The sequence below is a fragment of the Labrus mixtus genome, unplaced genomic scaffold, assembly GCF_963584025.1.
Source record: "Labrus mixtus unplaced genomic scaffold, fLabMix1.1 SCAFFOLD_63, whole genome shotgun sequence".
Lineage (NCBI taxonomy): Eukaryota > Metazoa > Chordata > Actinopteri > Labriformes > Labridae > Labrus > Labrus mixtus.
The window spans coordinates 192,501-215,000 of NW_026870342.1; the positions used below are offsets into that span (position 1 = coordinate 192,501).

The window sequence follows — 22,500 nt, forward strand, 5'->3', positions numbered from 1 at the left end:
GTTCAGGTTGGTTTGGCCGTAAGCCATTATTGTGTGCAGAAAGGGGCCTTTTAAAGATGTCATGCCCTTGATTCTGGCTGAATTTTTGGACATGTGAATATGTCTCTATATGATAAAAAAAAACATATCATCAAAAAAATGAAAAAGCTTACAGCACCTGGTATTCCCAGGCGGTCTCCCATCCAAGTACTAACCAGGCCCGACCCTGCTTAGCTTCCGAGATCTGACGAGAACGGGCATGTTCAGGATGGTATGGCCATAAGCTGTTATTGTGTGCAGAAAGGGGCCTTTTAAAGATGTCATGCCCTTGATTCTGGCTGAATTTTTGGACATGTGAATATGTCTCTATATGATAAAAAAAAAACGTATGATCAAAAAAATGAAAAAGCTTACAGCACCTGGTATTCCCAGGCAGTCTCCCATCCAACTAGTAACCAGGCCCGACCCTGCTTAGCTTCCAAGATTGGATGAGTTCAGGGTTGTATGGCCGTAAGCCATTATTGTGTGCAGAAAGGGGCCTTTTAAAGATGTCATGCCCTTGATTCTGGCTGAATTTTAGGACATGTGAATATGTCTCTATATGATAAAAAAAAACATATGATCAAAAAAATGAAAAAGCTTACAGCACCTGGTATTCCCAGGCGGTCTCCCATTCAAGTACTAAACAGGCCCCACCCTGCTTAGCTTCCAAGATCGGACGAGTTCAGGGTGGTATGGCCATAAGCCATTATTGTGTGCAGAAAGGGGCCTTTTAAAGATGTCATGCCCTTGATTCTGGCTGAATTTTTGGACATGTGAATATGTCTCTCTATGATAAAAAAAAAACACATGATCAAAAAAATGAAAAGGCTTATAGCACCTGGTATTCCCAGGCGGTCTCCCATCCAAGTACTAACCAGGCCCGACCCTGCTTAGCTTCCGAGATCTGACGAGATCGGGCGTGTTCAGGGTGGTATGGCCATAAGTCATTATTGTATGCAGAAAGGGGCCTTTTAAAGATGTCATTTCCTTGATTCTGGCTGAATTTTTGGACATGTGAATATGTCTCTATATGATAAAAAAAAACATATCATCAAAAAAATGAAAAAGCTTACAGCACCTGGTATTCCCAGGCGGTCTCCCATCCAAGTACTAACCAGGCCCGACCCTGCTTGGCTTCCGAGATCGGACGAGATCGGGCTTGTTCAGGGTGGTATGGCCGTAAGCCATTATTGTGTGCAGAAAGGGGCCTTTTAAAGATGTCATGCCCTTGATTCTGGCTGAATTTTTGGACATGTGAATATGTCTCTATATGATAAAAAAAAACATATGATCAAACAAAATGAAAAAGCTTACAGCACCTGGTATTCCCAGTCTGTCTCCCATCCAAGTACTAACCATGCCCGACCCTGCTTAGCTTCTGAGATCGGACGAGATCGGGTGTGTTCAGGGTGGTATGGCTGTAAGCCATTATTGTGTGCAGAAAGGGGCCTTATAAAGATGTCATGCCCTTGATTCTGGCTGAATTTTTGGACATGTGAATATGTCTCTATATGATAAAAAAAAACATATGATCAAAAAAATGAAAAAGCTTACAGCACCTGGTATTCCCAGGCGGTCTCCCATCCAAGTACTAACCAGGCCTGACCTTGCTTAGCTTCCGAGATCGGGCGTGTTCAGGGTGGTATGGCCGTAAGCCATTATTGTGTGCAGACAGGGGCCTTTTAAAGATGTCATGCCCTTGATTCTGGATGAATTTTTGGACATGTGAATATGTCTCTATATGATAAAAAAAACATATGATCAAAAAAAATGAAAAAGCTTACAGCACCTGGTATTCCCAGGCGGTCTCCCATCCAAGTACTAACCAGGCCCGACCCTGCTTAGCTTCCGAGATCAGACGAGATCGGGCGTGTTCAGGGTGGTATGGCCGTAAGCCATTATTGTATGCAGAAAGGGGCCTTTTAAAGATGTCATGCCCTTGATTCTGGCTGAATTTTTGGACATGTGAATATGTCTCTATATGATAAAAAAAAAACATATGATCAAAAAAATGAAAAAACTTACAGCACCTGGTATTCCCAGGCGGTCTCCCATCCAAGTACTAACCAGGCCCTACCCTGCTTAGCTTCCGAGATCGGGCGTGTTCAGGGTGGTATGGCCGTAAGCCATTATTGTGTGCAGAAAGGGGCCTTTTAAAGATGTCATGCCCTTGATTCTGGCTGAATTTTTGGACATGTGAATATGTCTCTATATGATAAAAAAAAACATATGATCAAAAAAATGAAAAAGCTTACAGCACCTGGTATTCCCAGGCGGACTCCCATCCAAGTACTAACCAGGCCCGACCCTGCATAGCTTCCGAGATCGGACGAGATCGGGCGTGTTCAGGGTGGTATGGCCGTAAGCCATTATTGTGTGCAGAAAGGGGCCTTTTAAAGATGTCATGCCCTTGATTCTGGCTAAATTTTTGGACATGTGAATATGTCTCTATATGATAAAAAAAAAACATATGATCAAAAAAATGAAAAAGCTTACAGCGTCTGGTATTCCCAGGCGGTCTCCCATCCAAGTACTAAGCAGGCACGACCCTACTTAGTTTCCGAGATCGGACGAGATCGGGCGTGTTAAGGGTGGTATGGCCGTAAGCTGTTATTGTGTGCAGAAAGGGGCCTTTTAAAGATGTCATGCCCTTGATTCTGGCTGAATTTTTGGACATGTGAATATGTCTCTATATGATAAAAAAAAAACATATGATCAAAAAAATGAAAAAGCTTACAGCACCTGGTATTCCCAGGCGGTCTCCCATCCAGGTTCTAACCAGGCCCTACCCTACTTAGCTTCCGAGATCGGACGAGATCAGGCGTGTTCAGGGTGGTATGGCCATAAGCCATTATTGTGTGCAGACAGGGGCCTTTTAAAGATGTCATGCCCTTGATTCTGGCTGAATTTTTGGACATGTGAATATGTCTCTATATGATAAAAAAAAACATATGATCAAAAAAATGAAAATGCTTACAGCACCTGGTATTCCCAGGTGGTCTCCCATCCAAGTACTATCCAGGCCCGACCCTGCTTAGCTTCCGAGATCGGACGAGATCGGGCGTGTTCAGGGTGGTATGGCCGTAAGCCATTATTGTGTGCAGACAGGGGCCTTTTAAAGATGTCATGCCCTTGATTCTGGCTGAATTTGTGGACATGTGAATATGTCTCTCTATGATAAAAAAAACATATGATCAAAAAAATAAAAAAGCTTACAGCATCTGGTATTCCCAGGCGGTCCCCCATTCAAGTACTAACCAGGCCCGACCCTGCTTAGCTTCCGAGATGGGACGAGATCGGGCGTGTTAAGGGTGGTATGGCCGTAAGCCATTATTGTGTGCAGACAGGGGCCTTTTAAAGATGTTATGCCCTTGATTCTGGCTGAATTTTTGGACATGTGAATATGTCTCTATATGATCAAAAAAAAAACATATGATCAAAAAAATGAAAAAGCTTACAGCACCTGGTATTCCCAGGCGGTCTCCCATCCAAGTACTAACCAGGCCCGACCCTGCTTAGCTTCCGAGATCGGACGAGATCAGGTGTGTTCAGGGTGGTATGGCCGTAAGCTGTTATTGTGTGCAGACAGGGGCCTTTTAAAGATCTCATGCCCTTGATTCTGGCTGAATTTTTGGACATGTGAATATGTCTCTATATGATAAAAAAAGAACATATGATCAAAAAAAATGAAAAAGCTTACAGCACCTGGTATTCCCAGGCGGTCTCCCATCCAAGTACTAACCAGGCCTGACCTTGCTTAGCTTCCGAGATCGGTCGTATTCAGGGTGGTATGGCCGTAAGCCATTATTGTGTGCAGACAGGGGCCTTTTAAAGATGTCATGCCCTTGATTCTGGCTGAATTTTTGGACATGTGAATATGTCTCTATATGATAAAAAAAAACATATGATCAAAAAAATGAAAAAGCTTACAGCACCTGGTATTCCCAGGCGGACTCCCATCCAAGTACTAACCAGGCCCGACCCTGCATAGCTTCCGAGATCGGACGAGATCGGGCGTGTTCAGGGTGGTATGGCCGTAAGCCATTATTGTGTGCAGAAAGGGGCCTTTTAAAGATGTCATGCCCTTGATTCTGGCTAAATTTTTGGACATGTGAATATGTCTCTATATGATAAAAAAAAAACATATGATCAAAAAAATGAAAAAGCTTACAGCGTCTGGTATTCCCAGGCGGTCTCCCATCCAAGTACTAAGCAGGCACGACCCTACTTAGTTTCCGAGATCGGACGAGATCGGGCGTGTTAAGGGTGGTATGGCCGTAAGCTGTTATTGTGTGCAGAAAGGGGCCTTTTAAAGATGTCATGCCCTTGATTCTGGCTGAATTTTTGGACATGTGAATATGTCTCTATATGATAAAAAAAAAACATATGATCAAAAAAATGAAAAAGCTTACAGCACCTGGTATTCCCAGGCGGTCTCCCATCCAGGTTCTAACCAGGCCCTACCCTACTTAGCTTCCGAGATCGGACGAGATCAGGCGTGTTCAGGGTGGTATGGCCATAAGCCATTATTGTGTGCAGACAGGGGCCTTTTAAAGATGTCATGCCCTTGATTCTGGCTGAATTTTTGGACATGTGAATATGTCTCTATATGATAAAAAAAAACATATGATCAAAAAAATGAAAATGCTTACAGCACCTGGTATTCCCAGGTGGTCTCCCATCCAAGTACTATCCAGGCCCGACCCTGCTTAGCTTCCGAGATCGGACGAGATCGGGCGTGTTCAGGGTGGTATGGCCGTAAGCCATTATTGTGTGCAGACAGGGGCCTTTTAAAGATGTCATGCCCTTGATTCTGGCTGAATTTGTGGACATGTGAATATGTCTCTCTATGATAAAAAAAACATATGATCAAAAAAATAAAAAAGCTTACAGCATCTGGTATTCCCAGGCGGTCCCCCATTCAAGTACTAACCAGGCCCGACCCTGCTTAGCTTCCGAGATGGGACGAGATCGGGCGTGTTAAGGGTGGTATGGCCGTAAGCCATTATTGTGTGCAGACAGGGGCCTTTTAAAGATGTTATGCCCTTGATTCTGGCTGAATTTTTGGACATGTGAATATGTCTCTATATGATCAAAAAAAAAACATATGATCAAAAAAATGAAAAAGCTTACAGCACCTGGTATTCCCAGGCGGTCTCCCATCCAAGTACTAACCAGGCCCGACCCTGCTTAGCTTCCGAGATCGGACGAGATCAGGTGTGTTCAGGGTGGTATGGCCGTAAGCTGTTATTGTGTGCAGACAGGGGCCTTTTAAAGATCTCATGCCCTTGATTCTGGCTGAATTTTTGGACATGTGAATATGTCTCTATATGATAAAAAAAGAACATATGATCAAAAAAAATGAAAAAGCTTACAGCACCTGGTATTCCCAGGCGGTCTCCCATCCAAGTACTAACCAGGCCTGACCTTGCTTAGCTTCCGAGATCGGTCGTATTCAGGGTGGTATGGCCGTAAGCCATTATTGTGTGCAGACAGGGGCCTTTTAAAGATGTCATGCCCTTGATTCTGGCTGAATTTTTGGACATGTGAATATGTCTCTATATGATAAAAAAAAACATATGATCAAAAAAAATGAAAAAGCTTACAGCGTCTGGTATTCCCAGGCGGTCTCCCATCCAAGTACTAACCAGGCACGACCCTACTTAGTTTCCGAGATCGGACGAGATCGGGCGTGTTAAGGGTGGTATGGCCGTAAGCTGTTATTGTGTGCAGAAAGGGGCCTTTTAAAGATGTCATGCCCTTGATTCTGGCTGAATTTTTGGACATGTGAATATGTCTCTATATGATAAAAAAAAAACATATGATCAAAAAAATGAAAAAGCTTACAGCACCTGGTATTCCCAGGCGGTCTCCCATCCAAGTACTAACCAGGCCCTACCCTGCTTAGCTTCCGAGATCGGACGAGATCAGGCGTGTTCAGGGTGGTATGGCCATAAGCCATTATTGTGTGCAGACAGGGGCCTTTTAAAGATGTCATGCCCTTGATTCTGGCTGAATTTTTGGACATGTGAATATGTCTCTATATGATAAAAAAAAACATATGATCAAAAAAATGAAAACGCTTACAGCACCTGGTATTCCCAGGTGGTCTCCCATCCAAGTACTAACCAGGCCCGACCCTGCTTAGCTTCCGAGATCGGACGAGATCGGGCGTGTTCAGGGTGGTATGGCCGTAAGCCATTATTGTATGCAGAAAGGGGCCTTTTAAAGATGTCATGCCCTTGATTCTGGCTGAATTTTTGGACATGTGAATATGTCTCTATATGATAAAAAAAAAAACATATGATCAAAAAAATGAAAAAACTTACAGCACCTGGTATTCCCAGGCGGTCTTCCATCCAATTACTAACCAGGCCCTACCCTGCTTAGCTTCCGAGATCGGACGAGATCAGGCGTGTTCAGGGTGGTATGGCCGTAAGCCATTATTGTGTGCAGAGAGGGGCCTTTTAAGGATGTCATGCCCTTGATTCTGGCTGAATTTTTGGACATGTGAATATGTCTCTATATGATAAAAAAAAACATATGATCAAAAAAATGAAAAAGCTTACAGCACCTGGTATTCCCAGGCGGTCTCCCATCCAAGTACTAACCAGGCCCTACCCTGATTAGCTTCAGAGATCGGACGAGATCGGGCGTGTTCAGGGTGGTATGGCCATAAGCCATTATTGTGTGCAGACAGGGGCCTTTTAAAGATGTCATGCCCTTGATTCTGGCTGAATTTTTGGACATGTGAATATGTCTTTATATGATAAAAAAAAACATATGATCAAAAAAATGAAAACGCTTACAGCACCTGGTATTCCCAGGCGGTCTCCCATCCAAGTACTAACCAGGCCCGACCCTGCTTAGCTTCCGAGATCAGACGAGATCGGGCGTGTTCAGGGTGGTATGGCCGTAAGCCATTATTGTATGCAGAAAGGGGCCTTTTAAAGATGTCATGCCCTTGATTCTGGCTGAATTTTTGGACATGTGAATATGTCTCTATATGATAAAAAAAAAACATATGATCAAAAAAATGAAAAAACTTACAGCACCTGGTATTCCCAGGCGGTCTCCCATCCAAGTACTAACCAGGCACTACCCTGCTTAGCTTCCGAGATCGGGCGTGTTCAGGGTGGTATGGCCGTAAGCCATTATTGTGTGCAGAAAGGGGCCTTTTAAAGATGTCATGCCCTTGATTCTGGCTGAATTTTTGGACATGTGAATATGTCTCTATATGATAAAAAAAAACATATGATCAAAAAAATGAAAAAGCTTACAGCACCTGGTATTCCCAGGCGGACTCCCATCCAAGTACTAACCAGGCCCGACCCTGCATAGCTTCCGAGATCGGACGAGATCGGGCGTGTTCAGGGTGGTATGGCCGTAAGCCATTATTGTGTGCAGAAAGGGGCCTTTTAAAGATGTCATGCCCTTGATTCTGGCTAAATTTTTGGACATGTGAATATGTCTCTATATGATAAAAAAAAAACATATGATCAAAAAAATGAAAAAGCTTACAGCGTCTGGTATTCCCAGGCGGTCTCCCATCCAAGTACTAAGCAGGCACGACCCTACTTAGTTTCCGAGATCGGACGAGATCGGGCGTGTTAAGGGTGGTATGGCCGTAAGCCATTATTTTGAGCAGACAGGGGCCTTTTAAAGATGTCATGCCCTTGATTCTGGCTGAATTTTTGGACATGTGAATATGTCTCTATATGATAAAAAAAAAACATATGATCAAAAAAATGAAAAAGCTTACAGCACCTGGTATTCCCAGGCGGTCTCCCATCCAGGTTCTAACCAGGCCCTACCCTACTTAGCTTCCGAGATCGGACGAGATCAGGCGTGTTCAGGGTGGTATGGCCATAAGCCATTATTGTGTGCAGACAGGGGCCTTTTAAAGATGTCATGCCCTTGATTCTGGCTGAATTTTTGGACATGTGAATATGTCTCTATATGATAAAAAAAACCATATGATCAAAAAAATGAAAATGCTTACAGCACCTGGTATTCCCAGGTGGTCTCCCATCCAAGTACTATCCAGGCCCGACCCTGCTTAGCTTCCGAGATCGGGCGTGTTTTTTTTTTTTTTATCTTTTATTATCAAAATTACAAAAACATTTATAATGCTTTCACATCATTTACAACAAATGCTATTATAATACATACACCCTCTAAATTAAACCTCCCCTCTGACGCAAACGGCACCCTAAAAACAATAAAAACATAGCATCAGAAAAAAAAACTCAAATCACCCCTGATACCCCCAACTCATGACAACTCTTCTGAGTCCCTCCCCCAAAGCAAACACCCCTCTGAAAACAAACCACAAAAACATACAAAAACCCCACAGTATTCTCAAAAAACCACTGAGAAAAAAAAAACCCAAATCAAATCACCCATTTTCCCCATGACCAAAAAAGAAGCCCTCGTACCAAAAAAACCAAAAACAAAATAATTTAGACATCCCACATAATTCCCTCCTCGTTTACTCTACACACATTCGCACCTTCCACAAACATTCTCACAAACTCACTCTCATTCGCTATGTACAGTAATTTAAGATGTGCTTTCCATTCATTCACAAACATTCTCCACACATTCATTTTCTTACTTTCATACAGTGCATAATTCCTCCTGTTAAAAACCGCTTTTCTTGCAAAAGCCAAAATTATATTCATTACATTGTGATTTTTTTGTTTTGTTCCCACCCCCAACAACACCGACAATTCCCACCCCCTTTCATTCCAACACTCATTCTTACTGCATTTCCTCAACATTTCTCTTATTTTTCCCCAAAAATAAACCAATTCCCCACACGTAACAAACAAATGTATTAAATCCTCATCCGTACTTTCACATACACAACACTTTCTTTCATACCTCTCCTTATGGATCTGATGCAGGACGATGCAGGTGAAGATCCTCCTGTGCCTCAGTTTGAAATCTAGGTCAAATATTGCATGTGGTGTATGCGGAATGTTAATGTTCTTCCATATCATGTTGCTTGTTATGTCCGGGTATGTGTCTGTCCATTTTACTTCGGATGTGGGTTTCTGTATTCTATGTGTGATTGCGCACCTATACCAAATTTTTGTAGTGACATCTATAATGTTGTGTTTCTTCTCCCCTAGGCACAGGGAGATCCCCCCCACATCGTCCTGCATCACTCCCTCCTTCTCTTTTAATTAATTTTTCCCATTCGCTCGACAAAGACAATTTTACATTTGCAAACACTCCCTCAATCACATCCTTTCTGCACACACACCCTTTATTTTTTAAACCCCTCACCACCATTTGTAAATCAAAATCCCCCCCACAGTTCAGTAAATCCCTTATTCTAATATATCCCGCTTTCGACATAGCTTCACACTTAATTACCCTCTCCCCATTTTTAAAATACGGGCTCGAGAGGAAGGGCAGTCGTAGCACTGACCCTCTCGTTCCGCACTCTGGTACAGTCCAGGATGAAACCTGATACCACGCACTGAGTACTTCCTGGAAAAACCGTGGCAAGTGTTTAAATGAATCCGGGTTATTGATCTGGTACAGGTTGTCCTCGTTGTAGAGTCCAAAACTGCACAGATATTGTTTGAAGTGGTTTTTCCAAACTACGTTCCGGTTCTGGTCCATAAATTTGCCTATCAATTTGACTCTTAGTGCTACTTTTTTTGTAAGTAAATCAATCAAAGCTAGCCCCCCCTGATCTTTAGCCCCTATTATTGTTTTGTGAGCTATACTCGCTGCTTTGTTTTTCCAAATAAAGTCCCTAATGGTCTTTGAAATCTCCTTAAAGGCCCAGTCCGGAAGCGTACAAGTACTCAGCGCATGATTCACTTTGGACAACACAAGAGCATTTGTTACGGCTACCCTTCCTCTCAACAATAGACCCCTCGCTTTCCACAAATTCAATGTTTTTTTAATTTTACCCACCACCTCATTCCATGTTATATCATCACATTCATTCTCATTTTTCCCCATATTCACTCCCAACACTTTTCTTCTCTCACACACCGTTTTAAATCCCCACTTGTTAACTAGATTGGATTCCTTACCTAGTAACATAATTTCTGACTTATTTTCATTTACTTTTGCCCCAGATGCTCTTTCATAAGTTTGTACATGTTTTAATATTAATTTTATATCCTCCTCTCCTTTTACCATTATATTCACGTCATCTGCATACTGTATTATTTTTACGTTTTCCTTACCTATACCTTTTATGTTTACGTCTTCCGATATCAGTGCTGCCAGCGGCTCTGCTACCAAGCTGTACAACAGCGCTGACATCGGACATCCTTGTCTCACTGACCTTGATATTTTAAAAGAATCAGTTAGTTCCCCGTTACATTTTATCTTGCTTTCCGCTCCTGTATACAACATATTTATCCATTCTCTCATTCTCTCTCCGAATCCAAACTTCTCTAACACCTTCCCCATGAACCCGTGATCTACTCTGTCAAAAGCTTTATTTAAATCAATCCCTAGCCATATTCCCCCCTCCCCTTCCATATCCCTGACCGTCTGTTTTATTGAAATGATTGAGTCTGCTATGTCTCTGTTTGGTATACTGTATGATTGTGTTTGTTCTATGATTGTTCCTATTACCTCCCTGATTCTATTGGCTATTGTTTTCGCTATGATTTTGTAGTCTGTGTTGAGTAGGCTGATTGGTCTGTAGTTGTCCAGATTTTTATTGTCCCCCTTGTTTTTGTAAAAAATAGTAACCACCCCTTCCCCTAAACTTTTTGGTATATGTTTCACTTTTTCCATATATTTACTCAATTTGTTCACCAAGGGCACCAGCTGCTCTTTGAAAGCTTGGTAGAATTCCGCAGTTAGGCCATCGCTCCCAGGACTTTTGTTTTTGTTTAACCCCTCTAAAGCACTTCTGATTTCTCCCTCTGTAAACTCACAATCACACCACATTTTATCGTCCTCGCTTAGTTTTTTCTTTAAGGCACCCAAAGCTCTGTTCACACTCACGCTATCACACTCCTGTCTCGAAAACAGGCTTTCATAATAGCCCTTTACTATTTCTAAAATTCCCTTTTTATCTGTCACACTTTTACCTGCTTCATTTAATAATTCGTTTATTTCTGTTCTTTTTTGTTTTTGTTTTTCCAGACCTAAAAAAAAGGCTGTACTCCTCTCCCCCTCATACATATATTGTATTTTACTCCTAATGGCTGCACCCTTACTCTTTTTAAGTTCAATCACTCCCAACTGTTCTTTTAAATGTATGTATTTTTCGACATCTACATTATCTACACTGTCAAGCGATGCTATTTCCTCACTTAGTTGTTTTCTCAAATTCTCTTCCTTTCTATTTTCTCTCCACTTTTTCTCTTTACTATAATTGATACACTTTTTTTTAATTCTGACTTTTACACTATCCCACCACACATTCATATCTTCACTCTCATTCCACTCATATCCCACATCATTCAACAATCTTTCCATACTTTTCACAAACATTCCATCATCCAGCAAGCTTGCATTAAAGCACCATATCCCTCCTTTACGTACATTCGTTTCTTTTCTAAACGTGATTTCTATTCCAGCGTGATCGCTCCACATATTAGTTTTATATTCAACTTCTTTAATCCACCTCACTACCTCGCATGTCACCAAAGCATAATCTATTCTAGATTGTTTTAATCTATTTAGTACAATTTGTCTCCTGGAGAACACCCTCTCCCATGGATGTAGCAATCTCCAAATATCAATGCATTGTTTCGTTATCATTATATCTTTAAGTGTCCCCCTGCTCACATCCCCCTTAAACACATTATTTTTTGACACATCGGTGGGTGTCATCGCCACATTAAAGTCACCGATTATTATACAATTCCTTTCCCACCATTTGCTTATTGCAATGAAGAATGTTTTCCTTTCTTTTTCTCCATTCGGTGCATATATATTTATGATTCTTATATTTTTCGTTTCATACACACAGTCTATTACTATTATTCTTCCTTCTTTGTCTCCATAAACCAAATTTACCCCTGTTACCCGACCCGTTTTGACTAAAACCGCCACTCCTCTCGCCCTCGACGTGCCATTGGAGCAGAAAATATGGCCCACAAAGTCTTTTTTTATGTCTTCCACCAGGGAATCATCCCGCCTGGTCTCCTGCAGGCACAAAACGTCATTCTGCAAGGAAAGAATCGCATGTCTTTTTTCTTTGTTCCTTAGTCCATTCACGTTAATCGAAAATAAATTAAAGGCCATTATCATAAAAATAAAAACAAAAAAAACGGATTTACAGGGGTTATTGTCAGTCATTATTTGTCCTTACATTTCAATTTTTTCACCAACTTTTTTCGTTGTCCAAGACTTAGTCTTTTTTGCGCACTCGCCAGTTCACCCACATCCATTTCGCTGTCCGTTTCATTGGGACTGGTGCTTTTACCCGTATTATTTAGCGTGATTTTTCTCCCTCCCGCCTGTCCAACACCACTCTCAGGCATCTCCCTCCCCTCTGTGCTCATGCTTACCCCCGGGTCTTCTGCCACGTCCCTTCCGTCTCCTTTTTTCCCTCTCTCGCTCGTTTTTCGCTGCTTCTGCTGTCCTCCCTCTCCAGCCAGCTCCGGCGTCTCCAGCTCGCACTCTGACGCCCGTTCTCCTCCGCTCTCTCTGCTCTGCTCCATTTCTCCGTCACTGTTCTCGTCTTCTCTGATCTCCTTCCTGCTTGCTCCGATCACCTCCTTCTCCTCCGCCTCCTCCTCGTACACCTCCTCCGCCTCGTCTTCATCCTCGTACACCTCCTCCACCTCGTTCTTGCTCTCCTCTCCGTTCTCACACTCACATTCATTTTCTCTTTTTTTACAGTTTGTGCATTTTGTGCTGTTCGCGCTGCACTCTCGCGCAAAGTGTCCCTGCACCCCACAGTTGTGGCACATAAATTCTGGACACTCTCTCAGGATGTGTCCCTGCTGGATGCACATCCTGCACACTTTTTGTTGTCTATCATGTATTACTCTAAAGTATTCGTTCCCCATCACAGTGTTAAACTTTGTGGAGTAAGGGAGTGACTGTACCTGGTCATTAAATCTGACCCGGACAAACCTCGTTCCGTCAGCTATCATTGTTCCAGGCCACATTCTGCGTTTTATTGGTGATGTCGGTTTCACTCCCCATCCCGTCAGCTTCCAAACTATTTCCTCATCTGTGATATACGCTGGCAGGTTTAAAAAAGACACCATCAGCTCATCATTATTTAGTTCTCTCGCCACGACTCTGGTCTCTCCGATCTTAAATCCATCCAGCAGCCTTTCCTTTCCTTTAATGTTGCTCACCGTCACCTCCAGTTTTTCAGGTCCCAGGGTTCTGCACGCCAGCAGGCCCCCACAGATCATTTTTATGTTGCTCATGACGTGATTTAGAGGAACTTTGTCTCCCACCATTTCAATGTTTAGTGTTAGTTTTCTCTCAAAAGACACTTTTGCTTCCTCTTTTTCTGCTCTCTCGCCACCTCTCCCATTCTCTGCATGCGGAGCAATCAGCCCGCCGCTCCTCTCTCTTCCTCTCTCTCCGTCATCCATTCCGTTCCCTGTTTCATTTGCCGTTTTCATCCGTCCTTTTTGTCCGTCGTTCTTCTCGTTGTCGTTTAATCCATTCCTTTGTTTCAGTGCCAAGTTTGTTTGTTCACGTTGTTGTCCGTTCTCTTTTCCTTTTTCCATCTCTCCAGTCCGTGGTCCTGTCATCTTTGTGATCCGTCCGTGTGAGTTTGCTCGCGACATACGAGCAAACATTCACAAAAAACAAAAATTCTTCACAAAATTGTGGAAAAAAAAACAGGAAAAAAGGTGAAAAGAAAAACGATCCCCCTAACAGTCAGTGACTGCTGGGGGACATTCACTCACAATCTGAGGTATTTAAATAAATCCAAAGCGCATCCAAAAAACAAACAAATTAGTCCAGCTGTCCTGCTCAGTACTGACACGTCAGCTCTCCTTCAGCACCACACAAACTCTGACAGCAAAAGGGGCGTGTTCAGGGTGGTATGGCCGTAAGCCATTATTGTGTGCAGAAAGGGGCCTTTTAAAGATGTCATGCCCTTGATTCTGGCTGAATTTTTGGACATGTGAATATGTCTCTCTATGATTAAAAAAAAAAACATATGATCAAAAAAATGAAAAACCTTACAGCACCTGGTATTCCCAGGCGGTCTCCCATCCAAGTACTAACCAGACACGACCCTGCTTAGCTTCCGAGATCGGACGAGATCGGGCGTGTTAAGGGTGGTATGGCTGTAAGCCATTATTGTGTGCAGAAAGGGGCCTTTTAAAGATGTCATGCCCTTGATTCTGGCTGAATTTTTGGACATGTGAATATGTCTCTATATGATAAAAAAAAACATATGATCAAAAAAATGAAAAAGCTTGCAGCACCTGGTATTCCCAGGCGGTCTCCCATCCAAGTCCTAACCAGGCCCCACCATGCTTACCTTCCGAGATCGGACGAGTTCAGGGTTGTATGGCCGTAAGCCATTACTGTGTGCAGAAAGGGGCCTTTTAAAGATGTCATGCCCTTGATTCTGGCTGAATTTTTGGACATGTGAATATGTCTCTATATGATAAAAAAAAAACATATGATCAAAAAAATGAAAAACCTTAAAGCACCTGGTATTCCCAGGCGGTCTCACATCCAAGTACTAACCAGGCCCGACCCTGCTTAGTTTCTGAGATCAGACAAGATCGGGCGTGTTCAGGGTGGTATGGCCGTAAGCCATTATTGTGTGCAGACAGGGGCCTTTTAAACATGTCATGCCCTTGATTCTGGCTGAATTTTTGGACATGTGAATATGTCTCTATATGATAAAAAAAAACATATGATCAAAAAAAATGAAAAAGCTTACAGCACCTGGTATTCCCAGGCGGTCTCCCATCCAAGTAATAACCAGGCCCGACTCTGCTTAGCTTCCAATATCGGACGAGTTCAGGGTGGTATGGCCGTAAGCCATTATTGTGTGCAGACAGGGGCCTTTTAAACATGTCATGCCTTTGATTCTGCCTGAATTTTTGGACATGTGAATATGTCTCTATATGATAAAAAAAAAAAACATATGATCAAAAAAATGAAAAAGCTTACAGCACATGGTATTCCCAGGTGGTCTCCCATCCAAGTACTAACCAGGCCCGACCCTGCTTAGTTTCCAAGATCGGACGAGATCGGGCTTGTTCAGGGTGGTATGGCCGTAAGCCATTATTGTGTGCAGAAAGGGGCCGTTTAAAGATGTCATGCCCTTGATTCTGGCTGAATTTTTGTACATGTGAATATGTCTCCATATGATAAAAAAAAAAAACATATGATCAAAAAAATGAAAAAGCTTACAGCAACTGGTATTCCCAGGCTGTCTCCCACACAAGTACTAACCAGACCCGACACTGCTTAGCTTCCGAGATCGGACAAGTTCAGGGTGGTATGGCCTTAAGCCATTATTGTGTGCAGAAAGGGGCCTTTTAAAGATGTCATTCCCTTGATTCTGGCTGAATTTTTGGACATGTGAATATGTCTCCATATGATAAAAAAAAAACATATGATCAAAAAAATGAAAAAGCTTACAGCACCTGGTATTCCCAGGCGGTCTCCCATCCAAGTACTATCCAGGCCCGACCCTGCTTAGCTTCTGAGATCGGACGAGATCGGGCGTGTTCAGGGTGGTATGGCCGTAAGCCATTATTGTGTGCAGACAGGGGCCTTTTAAAGATGTCATGCCCTTGATTCTGGCTGAATTTTTGGACATGTGAATATGTCTCTATATGATCAAAAAAAACACATGATCAAAAAAATGAAAAAGCTTACAGCACCTGGTATTCCCAGGTGGTCTCCCATCCAAGTACTAACCAGGCCCGACCCTGCTTAGCTTCCGAGATCAGACGAGATCGGCGTGTTCAGGGTGTTATGGCCGTAAGCCATTATTGTGTGCAGAAAGGGGCCTTTTAAAGATGTCATGCCCTTGATTCTGGCTGAATTTTTGGACATGTGAATATGTCTCTATATGATAAAAAAAAAACATATGATCAAAAAAAATGAAAAAGCTTACAGCACATGGTATTCCCAGGCGGTCTCCCATCCAAGTAATAACCAGGCCCGACTCTGCTTAGCTTCCAATATCGGACGAGTTTTTTTTTTTTTTTATCTTTTATTATCAAAATTACAAAAACATTTATAATTCTTTCACATCATTTACAACAAATGCTATTACAATACATACACCCTCTAAATTAAACCTCCCCTCTGACGCAAAGGGCACCCTAAAAACAATAAAAACATAGCATCAGAAAAAAAACTCAAACCACCCCTGATACCCCCAACTCATGACAACTCTTCTGAGTCCCTCCCCCAAAGCAAACACCCCTCTGAAAACAAACCACAAAAACATACAAAAACCCCACAGTATTCTCAAAAAACCACTGAGAAAAAAAAAAACCCAAATCAAATCACCCATTTTCCCCATGACCAAAAAAGAAGCCCTCGTACCAAAAAACCCAAAAACAAAATAATTTAGACATCCCACATAATTCCCTCCTCGTTTACTCTACACACATTCGCACCTTCCACAAACATTCTCACAAACTCACTCTCATTCGCTATGTACAGCAATTTAAGATGTGCTTTCCATTCATTCACAAACATTCTCCACACATTCATTTTCTTACTTTCATACAGTGCATATTTCCTCCTGTTAAAAACCGCTTTTCTTGCAAAAGCTAAAATTATATTCATTACATTGTGATTTTTTTGTTTTGTTCCCACCCCCAACAACACCGACAATTCCCACCCCCTTTCATTCCAACACTCATTCTTACTGCATTTCCCCAACATTTCTCTTATTTTTCCCCAAAAATAAACCAATTCCCCACACGTAACAAACAAATGTATTAAATCCTCATCCGTACTTTCACATACACAACACTTTCTTTCATACCTCTCCTTATGGATCTGATGCAGGACGATGCAGGTGAAGATCCTCCTGTGCCTCAGTTTGAAATCTAGGTCAAATATTGCATGTGGTGTATGCGGAATGTTAATGTTCTTCCATATCATGTTGCTTGTTATGTCCGGGTATGTGTCTGTCCATTTTACTTCGGATGTGGGTTTCTGTATTCTATGTGTGATTGCGCATCTATACCAAATTTTTGTAGTGACATCTATAATGTTGTGTTTCTTCTCCCCTAGGCACAGGGAGATCCCCCCCACATCGTCCCGCATCACTCCCTCCTTCTCTTTGATTAATTTTTCCCATTCGCTCGACAAAGACAATTTTACATTTGCAAACACTCCCTCAATCACATCCTTTCTGCACACACACCCTTTATTTTTTAAACCCCTCACCACCATTTGTAAATCAAAATCCCCCCCACAGTTCAGTAAATCCCTTATTCTAATATATCCCGCTTTCGACATAGCTTCACACTTAATTACCCTCTCCCCATTTTTAAAATACGGGCTCGAGAGGAAGGGCAGTCGTAGCACTGACCCTCTCGTTCCGCACTCTGGTACAGTCCAGGCTGAAACCTGATACCACGCACTGAGTACTTCCTGGAAAAACCGTGGCAAGTGTTTAAATGAATCTGGGTTATTGATCTGGTACAGGTTGTCCTCGTTGTAGAGTCCAAAACTGCACAGATATTGTTTGAAGTGATTTTTCCAAACTACGTTCCGGTTCTGGTCCATAAATTTGCCTATCAATTTGACTCTTAGTGCTACTTTTTTTGTAAGTAAATCAATCAAAGCTAGCCCCCCCTGATCTTTAGCCCCTATTATTGTTTTGTGAGCTATACTCGCTGCTTTGTTTTTCCAAATAAAGTCCCTAATGGTCTTTGAAATCTCCTTAAAGGCCCAGTCCGGAAGCGTACAAGTACTCATCGCATGATTCACTTTGGACAACACGAGAGCATTTGTTACAGCTACCCTTCCTCTCAACAATAGACCCCTCGCTTTCCACAAATTCAATGTTTTTTTTAATTTTACCCACCACCTCTTTCCATGTTACATCATCACATTCATTCTCATTTTTCCCCATATTCACTCCCAACACTTTTCTTCTCTCACACACCGTTTTAAATCCCCACTTATTAACTAGATTGGATTCCTTACCTAGTAACATAATTTCTGACTTATTTTCATTTACTTTTGCCCCAGATGCTCTTTCATAAGTTTGTACATGTTTTAATATCAATTCTATATCCTCCTCTCCTTTTACCATTATATTCACGTCATCTGCATACTGTATTATTTTTACGTTTTCCTTACCTATACCTTTTATGTTTACGTCTTCCGATATCAGTGCTGCCAGCGGCTCTGCTACCAAGCTGTACAACAGCGCTGACATCGGACATCCTTGTCTCACTGACCTTGATATTTTAAAAGAATCAGTTAGTTCCCCGTTACATTTTATCTTGCTTTCCGCTCCTGTATACAACATATTTATCCATTCTCTCATTCTCTCCCCGAATCCAAACTTCTCTAACACCTTCCCCATGAACCCGTGATCTACTCTGTCAAAAGCTTTATTTAAATCAATCCCTAGCCATATTCCCCCCTCCCCTTCCATATCCCTGACCGTCTGTTTTATTGAAATGATTGAGTCTGCTATGTCTCTGTTTGGTATACTGTATGATTGTGTTTGTTCTATGATTGTTCCTATTACCTCCCTGATTCTATTGGCTATTGTTTTCGCTATGATTTTGTAGTCTGTGTTGAGTAGGCTGATTGGTCTGTAGTTGTCCAGATTTTTATTGTCCCCCTTGTTTTTGTAAAAAATAGTAACCACCCCTTCCCCTAAACTTTTTGGTATATGTTTCACTTTTTCCATATATTTACTCAATTTGTTCACCAAGGGCACCAGCTGCTCTTTGAAAGCTTGGTAGAATTCCGCAGTTAGGCCATCGCTCCCAGGACTTTTGTTTTTGTTTAACCCCTCTAAAGCACTTCTGATTTCTCCCTCTGTAAACTCACAATCACACCACATTTTATCGTCCTCGCTTAGTTTTTTCTTTAAGGCACCCAAAGCTCTGTTCACACTCACGCTATCACACTCCTGTCTCGAAAACAGGCTTTCATAATAGCCCTTTACTATTTCTAAAATTCCCTTTTTATCTGTCACACTTTTACCTGCTTCATTTAATAATTCGTTTATTTCTGTTCTTTTTTGTTTTTGTTTTTCCAGACCTAAAAAAAAGGCTGTACTCCTCTCCCCCTCATACATATATTGTATTTTACTCCTAATGGCTGCACCCCTACTCTTTTTAAGTTCAATCACTCCCAACTGTTCTTTTAAATGTATGTATTTTTCGACACCTACATTATCTACACTGTCAAGCGATGTTATTTCCTCACTTAGTTGTTTTCTCAAATTCTCTTCCTTTCTATTTTCTCTCCACTTTTTCTCTTTACTATAATTGATACACTTTTTTTTAATTCTGACTTTTACACTATCCCACCACACATTCATATCTTCACTCTCATTCCACTCATATCCCACATCATTCAACAATCTTTCCATACTTTTCACAAACATTCCATCATCCAGCAAGCTTGCATTAAAGCACCATATCCCTCCTTTACGTACATTCGTTTCTTTTCTAAACGTGATTTCTATTCCAGCGTGATCGCTCCACATATTAGTTTTATAGTCAACTTCTTTAATCCACCTCACTACCTCGCATGTCACCAAAGCATAATCTATTCTAGATTGTTTTAATCTATTTAGTACAATTTGTCTCCTGGAGAACACCCTCTCCCATGGATGTAGCAATCTCCAAATATCAATGCATTGTTTCGTTATCATTATATCTTTAAGTGTCCCCCTGCTCACATCCCCCTTAAACACATTATTTTTTGACACATCGGTGGTTGTCATCGCCACATTAAAGTCACCGATTATTATACAATTCCTTTCCCACCATTTGCTTATTGCAATGAAGAACGTTTTCCTTTCTTTTTCTCCATTCGGTGCATATATATTTATGATTCTTATATTATTCGTTTCATACACACAGTCTATTACTATTATTCTTCCTTCTTTGTCTCCATAAACCAAATTTACCCCTGTTACCCGACCCGTTTTGACTAAAACCGCCACTCCTCTCGCCCTCGACGTGCCATTGGAGCAGAAAATATGGCCCACAAAGTCTTTTTTTATGTTTTCCACCAGGGAATCATCCCACCTGGTCTCCTGCAGGCACAAAACGTCATTCTGCAAGGAAAGAATCGAATGTCTTTTTTCTTTGTTCCTTAGTCCATTCACGTTAATCGAAAATAAATTAAAGGCCATTATCATAAAAATAAAAACAAAAAAAACGGATTTACAGGGGTTATTGTCAGTCATTATTTGTCCTTACATTTCAATTTTTTCACCAACTTTTTTCGTTGTCCAAGACTTAGTCTTTTTTGCGCACTCGCCAGTTCACCCACATCCATTTCGCTGTCCGTTTCATTGGGACTGGTGCTTTTACCCGTATTATTTAGCGTGATTTTTCTCCCTCCCGCCTGTCCAACACCACTCTCAGGCATCTCCCTCCCCTCTGTGCTCATGCTTACCCATGGTCTTCTGCCACGTCCCTTCCGTCTCCTTTTTTCCCTCTCTCGCTCGTTTTTCGCTGCTTCTGCTGTCCTCCCTCTCCAGCCAGCTCCGGCGTCTCCAGCTCGCACTCTGACGCCCGTTCTCCTCCGCTCTCTCTGCTCTGCTCCATTTCTCCGTCACTGTTCTCGTCTTCTCTGATCTCCTTCCTGCTTGCTCCGATCACCTCCTTCTCCTCCGCCTCCTCCTCGTACACCTCCTCCGCCTCATCTTCATCCTTGTACACCTCCTCCACCTCGTTCTTGCTCTCCTCTCCGTTCTCACACTCACATTCATTTTCTCTTTTTTTACAGTTTGTGCATTTTGTGCTGTTTGCGCTGCACTCTCGCGCAAAGTGTCCCTGCACCCCACAGTTGTGGCACATAAATTCTGGACACTCTCTCAGGATGTGTCCCGGCTGGATGCACATCCTGCACACTTTTTGTTGTCTATCATGTATTACTCTAAAGTATTCGTTCCCCATCACAGTGTTAAACTTTGTGGTGTAAGGGAGTGACTATACCTGGTCATTAAATCTGACCCGGACAAACCTCGTTCCGTCAGCTATCATTGTTCCCGGCCACATTCTGCGTTTTATTGGTGATGTCGGTTTCACTCCCCATCCCGTCAGCTTCCAAACTATTTCTTCATCTGTGATATACGCTGGCAGGTTTAAAAAAGACACCACCAGCTCATCATTATTTAGTTCTCTCGCCACGACTCTGGTCTCTCCGATCTTAAATCCATCCAGCAGCCTTTCCTTTCCTTTAATGTTGCTCACCGTCACCTCCAGTTTTTCAGGTCCCAGGGTTCTGCACGCCAGCAGGCCCCCACAGATAATTTTTATGTTGCTCATGACGTAATTTAGAGGAACTTTGTCTCCCACCATTTCAATGTTTAGTGTTAGTTTTCTCTCAAAAGACACTTTTGCTTCCTCTTTTTCTGCTCTCTCGCCACCTCTCCCATTCTCTGCATGCGGAGCAATCAGCCCGCCGCTCCTCTCTCTTCCTCTCTCTCCGTCATCCATTCCGTTCCCTGTTTCATTTGCCGTTTTCATCCGTCCTTTTTGTCCGTCGTTCTTCTCGTTGTCGTTTAATCCATTCCTTTGTTTCAGTGCCATGTTTGTTTGTTCACGTTGTTGTCCGTTCTCTTTTCCTTTTTCCATCTCTCCAGTCCGTGGTCCTGTCATCTTTGTGATCCGTCCGTGTGAGTTTGCTCGCGACATACGAGCAAACATTCACAAAAAACAAAAATTCTTCACAAAATTGTGGAAAAAAAAAAAACAGGAAAAAAGGTGAAAAGAAAAACGATCCCCCTAACAGTCAGTGACTGCTGGGGGACATTCACTCACAATCTGAGGTATTTAAATAAATCCAAAGCGCATCCAAAAAACAAACAAATTAGTCCAGCTGTCCTACTCAGTACTGACACGTCATCTCTCCTTCAGCACCACACAAACTCTGACAGCAAAAGGGGCGTGTTCAGGGTGGTATGGCCGTAAGCCATTATCTTGTGCAGAAAGGGGCCTTTTAAAGATGTCATGCCCTTGATTCTGGTTGAACTTTTGGACATGTGAATATGTCTCTATATGATAGAAAAAAAACATATCATCAAAAAAATTAAAAAGCTTACAGCACCTGGTATTCCCAGGCAGTCTCTCATCCAAGTACTAACCAGGCACGACCCTGCTTAGCTTCTGAGATCAGACGAGTTAAGGGTGGTATGGCTGTAAGCCATTATTGTGTGCAGAAAGGGGCCTTTTAAAGATGTCATGCCCTTGATTCTGGCTGAATTTTTGGACATGTGAATATGTCTCTCTATGATAAAAAAAAAACATATGATCAAAAAAATGAAAAAGCTTACATAGCCTGGTATTCCCAGGCGGTCTCCCATCCAAGTACTAA

General features: G+C 42.1%; 27 non-coding genes and 16 pseudogenes across 27 annotated transcripts in view; all 43 read right to left on the bottom strand.

Moving 5' to 3' along the window:
• LOC132969879 (5S ribosomal RNA) overlaps positions 1-24 on the bottom strand; it is a 109-nt pseudogene extending 85 nt beyond the window's left edge.
• Positions 25-145: 121 nt separating this feature from the next.
• Positions 146-264, bottom strand: LOC132970169 (5S ribosomal RNA). The gene has a single exon (XR_009672030.1). It is a non-coding gene; the product is annotated as a 5S ribosomal RNA (ribosomal RNA).
• Positions 265-386: 122 nt separating this feature from the next.
• On the bottom strand, positions 387-495 carry LOC132969869 (5S ribosomal RNA; annotated as a pseudogene).
• A 121-nt stretch (positions 496-616) lies between these two features.
• LOC132969793 (5S ribosomal RNA) lies at positions 617-725 on the bottom strand (annotated as a pseudogene).
• Positions 726-847: 122 nt separating this feature from the next.
• Positions 848-966, bottom strand: LOC132969971 (5S ribosomal RNA). Its single transcript, XR_009671838.1, has one exon. It is a non-coding gene; the product is annotated as a 5S ribosomal RNA (ribosomal RNA).
• A 121-nt stretch (positions 967-1,087) lies between these two features.
• LOC132970039 (5S ribosomal RNA) lies at positions 1,088-1,206 on the bottom strand. Its single transcript, XR_009671904.1, has one exon. It is a non-coding gene; the product is annotated as a 5S ribosomal RNA (ribosomal RNA).
• Positions 1,207-1,328: 122 nt separating this feature from the next.
• Positions 1,329-1,447, bottom strand: LOC132970277 (5S ribosomal RNA). The gene has a single exon (XR_009672133.1). It is a non-coding gene; the product is annotated as a 5S ribosomal RNA (ribosomal RNA).
• Positions 1,448-1,568: 121 nt separating this feature from the next.
• On the bottom strand, positions 1,569-1,677 carry LOC132969702 (5S ribosomal RNA; annotated as a pseudogene).
• A 121-nt stretch (positions 1,678-1,798) lies between these two features.
• On the bottom strand, positions 1,799-1,917 carry LOC132970022 (5S ribosomal RNA). The gene has a single exon (XR_009671888.1). It is a non-coding gene; the product is annotated as a 5S ribosomal RNA (ribosomal RNA).
• Positions 1,918-2,039: 122 nt separating this feature from the next.
• LOC132970323 (5S ribosomal RNA) lies at positions 2,040-2,148 on the bottom strand (annotated as a pseudogene).
• A 121-nt stretch (positions 2,149-2,269) lies between these two features.
• LOC132970075 (5S ribosomal RNA) lies at positions 2,270-2,388 on the bottom strand. Its single transcript, XR_009671938.1, has one exon. It is a non-coding gene; the product is annotated as a 5S ribosomal RNA (ribosomal RNA).
• A 122-nt stretch (positions 2,389-2,510) lies between these two features.
• On the bottom strand, positions 2,511-2,629 carry LOC132969708 (5S ribosomal RNA; annotated as a pseudogene).
• A 122-nt stretch (positions 2,630-2,751) lies between these two features.
• Positions 2,752-2,870, bottom strand: LOC132970228 (5S ribosomal RNA). The gene has a single exon (XR_009672087.1). It is a non-coding gene; the product is annotated as a 5S ribosomal RNA (ribosomal RNA).
• Positions 2,871-2,991: 121 nt separating this feature from the next.
• LOC132970091 (5S ribosomal RNA) lies at positions 2,992-3,110 on the bottom strand. The gene has a single exon (XR_009671954.1). It is a non-coding gene; the product is annotated as a 5S ribosomal RNA (ribosomal RNA).
• A 120-nt stretch (positions 3,111-3,230) lies between these two features.
• On the bottom strand, positions 3,231-3,349 carry LOC132970310 (5S ribosomal RNA). Its single transcript, XR_009672164.1, has one exon. It is a non-coding gene; the product is annotated as a 5S ribosomal RNA (ribosomal RNA).
• Positions 3,350-3,472: 123 nt separating this feature from the next.
• On the bottom strand, positions 3,473-3,591 carry LOC132970068 (5S ribosomal RNA). Its single transcript, XR_009671932.1, has one exon. It is a non-coding gene; the product is annotated as a 5S ribosomal RNA (ribosomal RNA).
• Positions 3,592-3,714: 123 nt separating this feature from the next.
• Positions 3,715-3,823, bottom strand: LOC132969766 (5S ribosomal RNA; annotated as a pseudogene).
• A 121-nt stretch (positions 3,824-3,944) lies between these two features.
• LOC132970076 (5S ribosomal RNA) lies at positions 3,945-4,063 on the bottom strand. The gene has a single exon (XR_009671939.1). It is a non-coding gene; the product is annotated as a 5S ribosomal RNA (ribosomal RNA).
• A 122-nt stretch (positions 4,064-4,185) lies between these two features.
• On the bottom strand, positions 4,186-4,304 carry LOC132969709 (5S ribosomal RNA; annotated as a pseudogene).
• Positions 4,305-4,426: 122 nt separating this feature from the next.
• Positions 4,427-4,545, bottom strand: LOC132970231 (5S ribosomal RNA). The gene has a single exon (XR_009672089.1). It is a non-coding gene; the product is annotated as a 5S ribosomal RNA (ribosomal RNA).
• Positions 4,546-4,666: 121 nt separating this feature from the next.
• LOC132970103 (5S ribosomal RNA) lies at positions 4,667-4,785 on the bottom strand. Its single transcript, XR_009671965.1, has one exon. It is a non-coding gene; the product is annotated as a 5S ribosomal RNA (ribosomal RNA).
• A 120-nt stretch (positions 4,786-4,905) lies between these two features.
• LOC132970312 (5S ribosomal RNA) lies at positions 4,906-5,024 on the bottom strand. Its single transcript, XR_009672166.1, has one exon. It is a non-coding gene; the product is annotated as a 5S ribosomal RNA (ribosomal RNA).
• A 123-nt stretch (positions 5,025-5,147) lies between these two features.
• Positions 5,148-5,266, bottom strand: LOC132970080 (5S ribosomal RNA). The gene has a single exon (XR_009671943.1). It is a non-coding gene; the product is annotated as a 5S ribosomal RNA (ribosomal RNA).
• A 123-nt stretch (positions 5,267-5,389) lies between these two features.
• LOC132969767 (5S ribosomal RNA) lies at positions 5,390-5,498 on the bottom strand (annotated as a pseudogene).
• A 122-nt stretch (positions 5,499-5,620) lies between these two features.
• On the bottom strand, positions 5,621-5,739 carry LOC132970378 (5S ribosomal RNA; annotated as a pseudogene).
• A 122-nt stretch (positions 5,740-5,861) lies between these two features.
• On the bottom strand, positions 5,862-5,980 carry LOC132969923 (5S ribosomal RNA). The gene has a single exon (XR_009671791.1). It is a non-coding gene; the product is annotated as a 5S ribosomal RNA (ribosomal RNA).
• A 121-nt stretch (positions 5,981-6,101) lies between these two features.
• On the bottom strand, positions 6,102-6,220 carry LOC132970171 (5S ribosomal RNA). Its single transcript, XR_009672032.1, has one exon. It is a non-coding gene; the product is annotated as a 5S ribosomal RNA (ribosomal RNA).
• Positions 6,221-6,343: 123 nt separating this feature from the next.
• LOC132970181 (5S ribosomal RNA) lies at positions 6,344-6,462 on the bottom strand. The gene has a single exon (XR_009672041.1). It is a non-coding gene; the product is annotated as a 5S ribosomal RNA (ribosomal RNA).
• Positions 6,463-6,583: 121 nt separating this feature from the next.
• LOC132970111 (5S ribosomal RNA) lies at positions 6,584-6,702 on the bottom strand. Its single transcript, XR_009671973.1, has one exon. It is a non-coding gene; the product is annotated as a 5S ribosomal RNA (ribosomal RNA).
• A 121-nt stretch (positions 6,703-6,823) lies between these two features.
• LOC132970408 (5S ribosomal RNA) lies at positions 6,824-6,942 on the bottom strand. The gene has a single exon (XR_009672194.1). It is a non-coding gene; the product is annotated as a 5S ribosomal RNA (ribosomal RNA).
• Positions 6,943-7,064: 122 nt separating this feature from the next.
• Positions 7,065-7,173, bottom strand: LOC132970413 (5S ribosomal RNA; annotated as a pseudogene).
• A 121-nt stretch (positions 7,174-7,294) lies between these two features.
• LOC132970077 (5S ribosomal RNA) lies at positions 7,295-7,413 on the bottom strand. Its single transcript, XR_009671940.1, has one exon. It is a non-coding gene; the product is annotated as a 5S ribosomal RNA (ribosomal RNA).
• Positions 7,414-7,535: 122 nt separating this feature from the next.
• LOC132969711 (5S ribosomal RNA) lies at positions 7,536-7,654 on the bottom strand (annotated as a pseudogene).
• Positions 7,655-7,776: 122 nt separating this feature from the next.
• On the bottom strand, positions 7,777-7,895 carry LOC132970232 (5S ribosomal RNA). Its single transcript, XR_009672090.1, has one exon. It is a non-coding gene; the product is annotated as a 5S ribosomal RNA (ribosomal RNA).
• A 6,273-nt stretch (positions 7,896-14,168) lies between these two features.
• LOC132970255 (5S ribosomal RNA) lies at positions 14,169-14,287 on the bottom strand. The gene has a single exon (XR_009672113.1). It is a non-coding gene; the product is annotated as a 5S ribosomal RNA (ribosomal RNA).
• Positions 14,288-14,408: 121 nt separating this feature from the next.
• On the bottom strand, positions 14,409-14,517 carry LOC132969907 (5S ribosomal RNA; annotated as a pseudogene).
• A 122-nt stretch (positions 14,518-14,639) lies between these two features.
• LOC132969770 (5S ribosomal RNA) lies at positions 14,640-14,758 on the bottom strand (annotated as a pseudogene).
• A 122-nt stretch (positions 14,759-14,880) lies between these two features.
• Positions 14,881-14,989, bottom strand: LOC132969836 (5S ribosomal RNA; annotated as a pseudogene).
• Positions 14,990-15,113: 124 nt separating this feature from the next.
• Positions 15,114-15,232, bottom strand: LOC132970216 (5S ribosomal RNA). The gene has a single exon (XR_009672075.1). It is a non-coding gene; the product is annotated as a 5S ribosomal RNA (ribosomal RNA).
• Positions 15,233-15,587: 355 nt separating this feature from the next.
• Positions 15,588-15,706, bottom strand: LOC132969983 (5S ribosomal RNA). Its single transcript, XR_009671850.1, has one exon. It is a non-coding gene; the product is annotated as a 5S ribosomal RNA (ribosomal RNA).
• Positions 15,707-15,827: 121 nt separating this feature from the next.
• LOC132970220 (5S ribosomal RNA) lies at positions 15,828-15,945 on the bottom strand. Its single transcript, XR_009672079.1, has one exon. It is a non-coding gene; the product is annotated as a 5S ribosomal RNA (ribosomal RNA).
• Positions 15,946-22,221: 6,276 nt separating this feature from the next.
• Positions 22,222-22,330, bottom strand: LOC132969864 (5S ribosomal RNA; annotated as a pseudogene).
• Positions 22,331-22,452: 122 nt separating this feature from the next.
• The window catches only part of LOC132970297 (5S ribosomal RNA), a 119-nt gene continuing 71 nt past the window's right edge, over positions 22,453-22,500 (bottom strand). Inside the window, exon 1 of the ribosomal RNA XR_009672152.1 lies at positions 22,453-22,500. This exon is cut by the window's right edge and continues 71 nt beyond it. This is a non-coding gene — a ribosomal RNA (5S ribosomal RNA).